The following is a 5,970-nucleotide window of genomic DNA, read 5'->3' as shown; positions in this document are numbered from 1 at the left end:
AATAATTTATAACCACAAATATTTAAAAAGTTTCTGCTTTTAATTACAAATTTTAAAAGCCTTTCCTTTCGCTTCTTAAATTTTATTTCAAGTTTCAAATGGCCCCACATAAATCGGGTATCATGAAGATTTCAAGTAATCCCCCTTTCACACTGATGTCTTATAGATGTCAGTCATGCCATATATAAGTTATTTCCAGGCATTACAAGTCACGTACAATACATAATTAAGTTGGAAAAAATTCACAATTGATGTCAAGAGTCTTAGCTTACTTGATTGAAGGGCGCATTCAAGCTTTCTTGACATCCAAAATTCATCAATTCTCAACCGTGGGTGAATGGAATCCGATACATAAATCAATTAATAAAAGAATAGAAAAGATTTTACTGTGTCACTTAAATTATATAGGAATTCCTGAGCCCAAGAGTTAAGAATAACAAATTTTTCATTACCTAAAATTGAACACCCGCTTAGAATAATAAAACATATGATATTTGTCGAGAAGTGCAAAGTCGTATGGATACAATTCTCATTTTGTATCTTAATTAATTTGGATTGTTTCTTTATGGATTTCTATTCCAAACTCTTCGAGATGTGTTTCCGAGTATTCCTTGATCATTTCGTCCAAGAAGAGGAGTTCCTCTAATTCTATGCATTTTCTGTCATGCCATATATAAGTTATTTCCACGCATTACAAGTCACGTACAACACATAATTAAGTTGGAAAAAATTCACAGTTGATGTTAGAGTCTTACCTTACTTTGATTGAAGGGCACTTTCAAGCTTTCTTGACTACCTTTTTACTCCCAAACATGTCGAAACGACTCAATTCTAGCCACAACAATGTTCAAGAACGTTGAATGAAGCTAAAGAATCATATCTTATAATTTAATACTACCCCATCCCAATTTATATGCATGGGATTTTCCGAGTCAAACAACTCTTTTCTTTGACTCCGATTTTCTCCAACCTATTTCAAATATTGTGTATTATTAATGATGCATACTTATAAACATTTTTACGTAGCTTTCAAATACGTAAATTTTACTATAAAAATACTCGAATAATATACGTTTAAATCGGTAGCTAAAAAAGTAGCTATTTAACTCCCAAATAGATCAACCCTCACATTAATTGGGACGGAGGGAATATGTGGTTCAGTTCAAGTCAACAAAAGTCAACATAAACTCAGAGCCGAACCTTGAGTTTAAATTCAAAGTTGATTTCAAAATCGGGTTATCCATAATTTCCCGAGTTCAAATCTATAATTATATTCTCAATTTGATATCAATTCGACCTCCAAATCCTCAAAATACACATTTTAGAACCTAGGCAAAATTCCGATTTTACACTTCAAAATCAAGGATTAAGGGCTTAAATCTCATGGGTAATCATTACAAACATATCCGAGTTTAGAATTCTTGCTCCAACTCAGATGATGATTTCTTCTCCAAATCGCACTAAGCTGAGCTCAAAACCTCCAAAAGTGTCTTGAATTGAAATAAAATCCGACATTTTAGCTTTTTATATGGCACGCTACATTATGTGATTGTGATAGGTTCCCATGCGATCACGAAGACCAATCAAGCGTGGATCATATGTGATCGCGGTGTATAGGTCTCGCGACCGCATTGATCAAACACCTCCCCCCACAAAAATTCCAGCGCAATCGCGACGTGAAGGCCTGCACTAGCACAAGCAGGGGCGGATTCTAGGGCCCAGTGAAGGTGTTCACCTAACACCCTAAAAATTATTTTCAGATATGTTTTATGGAGCCTGGCGATTTCCATTTATGCTCAAAATATAATAAAAGAACATACGGGGTTGTTCTATGGCTCAACATCTACTATATACACATAAAAAATAATTTTAACTCAGAAAAAAAGACTTTTTCCGCCGAGGGGGTTCGGATGAACACTCTCAGCTCTATGTAGCTCCGCCACTGCCTATATATATAAGGTATTTTTGTACTTTTTATGTACATATATAGATTTTGAGTACGCTAAACAAAAGAAGAGGTCGGCCTCAAATGTTTAAGCAGTGATTCAAAATTCACATCAAGTGCCCAAGTTTCATACCTCAAGACTACATTTTTATTTTTTCGAACCCCTCAGCGAAAAGTCTAGTATCCGCCATCGAAGACAAGAGAAGAATAAATCCATTATGCATGTTTTGTGTTTTCTTGTTCCAAAACTCACCCTAGCTCCTTGAGTCTCAACCCAAACACCTCAAACACATCCCAATAGTTATATTAAACTATACAGTCTCGAATTCTAAAACATGATTACGAAAGATTAAAATTTAAAGTCGGATTGTTACAATATTAATCCGGAATGGGTAGCTTGCCCAAACAGTAAATATATGGTCAAGTTGGGTGGCTGTTAGATTTCTTGGAAGTCTAAGAAACAAAAAACTATTACTAATAGAAGTTATGTTGAATTCGAGTAAACGAGCAAGAGGCGGTAGTTGCGGAGGTTACATGGTTGTCTAGCTCGTCTAGTTTCTAAATATTTACAGCTTTTTGAGATGGTTACATGGTTGTCTAGCTTGTCTAGTTTCTAAATATTTACAGCTTTTTGAGATAACAAAGAATTGAAGCTATTCAAATAGCTTCTAATCCTATATTCTATGAGAGAACGAAGCACATATTAATTGCTACTTTGTGAAAAGAAGATTAAAGACTGACCTAATTGATACATACTTTACCCCAACTATATTGCAAGTGTCATATATGCCAAGGATCTTAGTGGTGCTCAACATGAGCTCTAATTATCTAAGCTTGGAATCGTTAATGTTTTTTCATACCCCAACTTGAGGGGAGTATTATTATGTCACGACTAAATCGGGGATCGTGCAGGCACCTCCCAAATCCCACCTAGGAGGCGAACCCTTCTACCCAAAATACTCACTTTCCACAAAGAACGAATAATCCAACACTAAACACTTTCCATTATCCATAAAAATCAGATTTACAAGGAAATACTTTTACAAATACCAATTTCCAAAATCGGATCTAGAGTAGTACAAGAGCTTCTAAGATTTACAACTGAATGATGACAATACAATAGAGTACAACCTCTTTTTTGGAATAGAATAACAGAAGTCTTCAAGAAACACATTGGAGAGTCCTCGGAAGCTACTAATCCACGAACTCAACCTGTAACAACTCTACACCCCGAATAGGGTGTAGTAAGAGCAGTATCAGTACAACACTCGTACGGGTAAGTATCACAGGCCGACAACGATTAGAAATCATAATAACAATTGCAAAACAACAGATAAGTATGGTAGGCAATTACTCAGTCAATTCACAGAATTAGCACGGGGAAGGGGTGCTACCACAATATATGATATAACACTCAATCCTAGATACGAACTCCTACTCCACAATCCACTAACCAGCTAATACGAGCTAAGACTCACACAGGTACTATATCACATCTACTACTCAAGTTATGACCACCCTCAACAGTTATTCACTTTCCCTCACTTAACAAGACAACCAGGCCAATTCACACCACCAGGATACACGTCATACAACTTGGGGTTCAACTTTTATCGGGTCTAACAATACCATAAGACACACGTGCGTGAATAGCATCACAAGCATGTAAGACTCCCAAATTAATCATAGCATATGTGAAGACCCAAACACAATTCGCAAAGTTTCCCACAAATCCTCGAATGATTACAACACAAGTACAATTCACGAATATGATCAACACATGCAAAATGAGATAATGATGATGAATGCATATGCAATGTAATGATACACACACGCTCCGGGCAAAATACCTCCACGCCTCTATAGTCATGACCTACGGCGCACAACCCAATCCAATATATATGTTTTTTTGTGTGTGTGTGTTGCGGAACGTGCAATTCGATCCAAAATAGGTTTAATACATGTTGCGGCGCGCAACACGATCCAGTATAAGTTTAATTTATGTTGCGGCGCGTAACCCGATCCAAATGTATGAGCATGAATGCATGAATGATATCAATGCCAAGAGAATCTATCAATATCAACGGTGCCACACATGGACACATATTACAAGAATCTATCAATACCAATTGTGCCACACATGGACACGTATCACAACGTCATGAACTAATCACTTTCTTCCTCCTTACCTGACAACACCCAATAAGTGAGAGATATGGTTTCACATTTATAATAAGCTAACTCAACAAGTCTAGAATCACAAACGTGGCAACAAGCTAATAGATCACAACAAGGCAACAAGCCACAATCAAATAACAATACCAACCTAAGTAATCCATCCTAACTTCTTACCCGAAGGTGTACATGCTTTCTCCAACACTCACTAACTCCACAAAAGCTTCGCTAACCGAAGTCTAACCACAAGGTAGCAAGAATCATCAATATGACTCAACAATAAGGTACGGACTCAGTCATGTCATACTGACACTAAAATTCACAACTAAGGAGGCAACCAATAAGAACCACCAGGCAATAACCACACATAACAGTACCAACCTAGGACTATCCAACCCAACTTCATGTCCGGAGATCTAGGCATGCTTTCTCCATCACCTTCTATTGCACATATATGAAATCTTAATCGAAGTCTAACTCAAGTAAGCCGTAATCTACCTTGAGGCCGAGCAGGTGCCACGAATATCCATTTGGTCTTCATCTTCCATTTTCGAACCCGAAGCCGAGACAGAAGGGTCTTTCCCAAACATCCATGAGATTTACTTTGAAAATTCCCCAAATAGCGGCTTAGATGAAGAGTTGGGAGAAAAATAAGATCAAACCTCGAAATGAGCTTTAAGTACTAAGTCTGGCTAGCGTTGTCCACTGCAGCGGAAAACATATCGCGATACCGGAATAGAGGAGATACGACTCATCCGCTGCAATGGAAGTTGATAAGTTGGTATTTTACCAACTTATGTCTTCTTTAATCTTAGATTTTTGCTATGTTTGATTGAGAAAGTAGTGCATTTAATATCGTTTACTTCCATTTTATAGGTTTTACATGATTGAGAAGTGATCCGAAATAAATCAAGTGAAAAACAAGTCAAAAGAGGTCAAATTGAAGAAAACGAAAAAAGGGGTTAAAAATGCAAAAACGGGTCAGATCTGCAAAACTGAATTTTTGGGGCTGTTTTGGTCATATTTTGATTTGGGAAAATTGGGTAGCTATAAGAGCATGACTTGAGAGCAATTATTCAAATCTTTGGCCATTTTTACAAGACTTGGAAGCTAGGGTTCATCCACTACACCATTAGCGGAGAAGATTGGAGCACTTTAATGAGAAATTTCTTAATTCTTTCTTCAATTCTTGCTTTGTATTAAATATTTAAGTGTGTAGTATTTCAAAAGTTTAGGATTGAAACTCGTGTTGTGCTTATGTATTGAATGATTTTTATTTCTAATAAAGTGGGTCTTTGTTTATTTAATTAATCTTGTTTTTTAATGTTTCTTAAGGGATTAGCTAATCCTAGGACTTGCTCGTTTACTTCGATTTGAGCTCGAAGAGGAGAATTGGGGTTGGGAAAGATTAATTAACAAAGATTTGGGGCTTTAAACCCCATCTAATAACTTGAGCTTGGAATAGTAAAGTTAACTTAAGATTAAATTGATTATGTTTAATGTCACGCTCTAAGACTTGAAAAAGTTTAGAGTGAAATTCATTGATTTGGTTGGAATAATTTCAATGAGATTTTAGAAACCATTATCTATTAACATAAACTCACTCTTAGTTGTATAATTGTAAAATACACTGGATCATTACTTGAGAATAATTTCCTTTGTATCCATGCTTGTGGCCACTAATCATTTTACTAGCTTTCTAGTTAGTTTTATCTTTATTAGTTCTTCATAAAAAAAATCAAATATTGAAAAAGTGTTTGACTTAACTTAGTTGGTGATAAATCCTTTACTTTCTTAATCGCATTTATATTGTTCTCTGTGGGATTTGACCCCGATTCATAGTTGGATAA

Source organism: Lycium ferocissimum, chromosome 12, assembly GCF_029784015.1.
Source record: "Lycium ferocissimum isolate CSIRO_LF1 chromosome 12, AGI_CSIRO_Lferr_CH_V1, whole genome shotgun sequence".
NCBI lineage: Eukaryota > Viridiplantae > Streptophyta > Magnoliopsida > Solanales > Solanaceae > Lycium > Lycium ferocissimum.
This window is presented reverse-complemented; position numbering follows the sequence as displayed.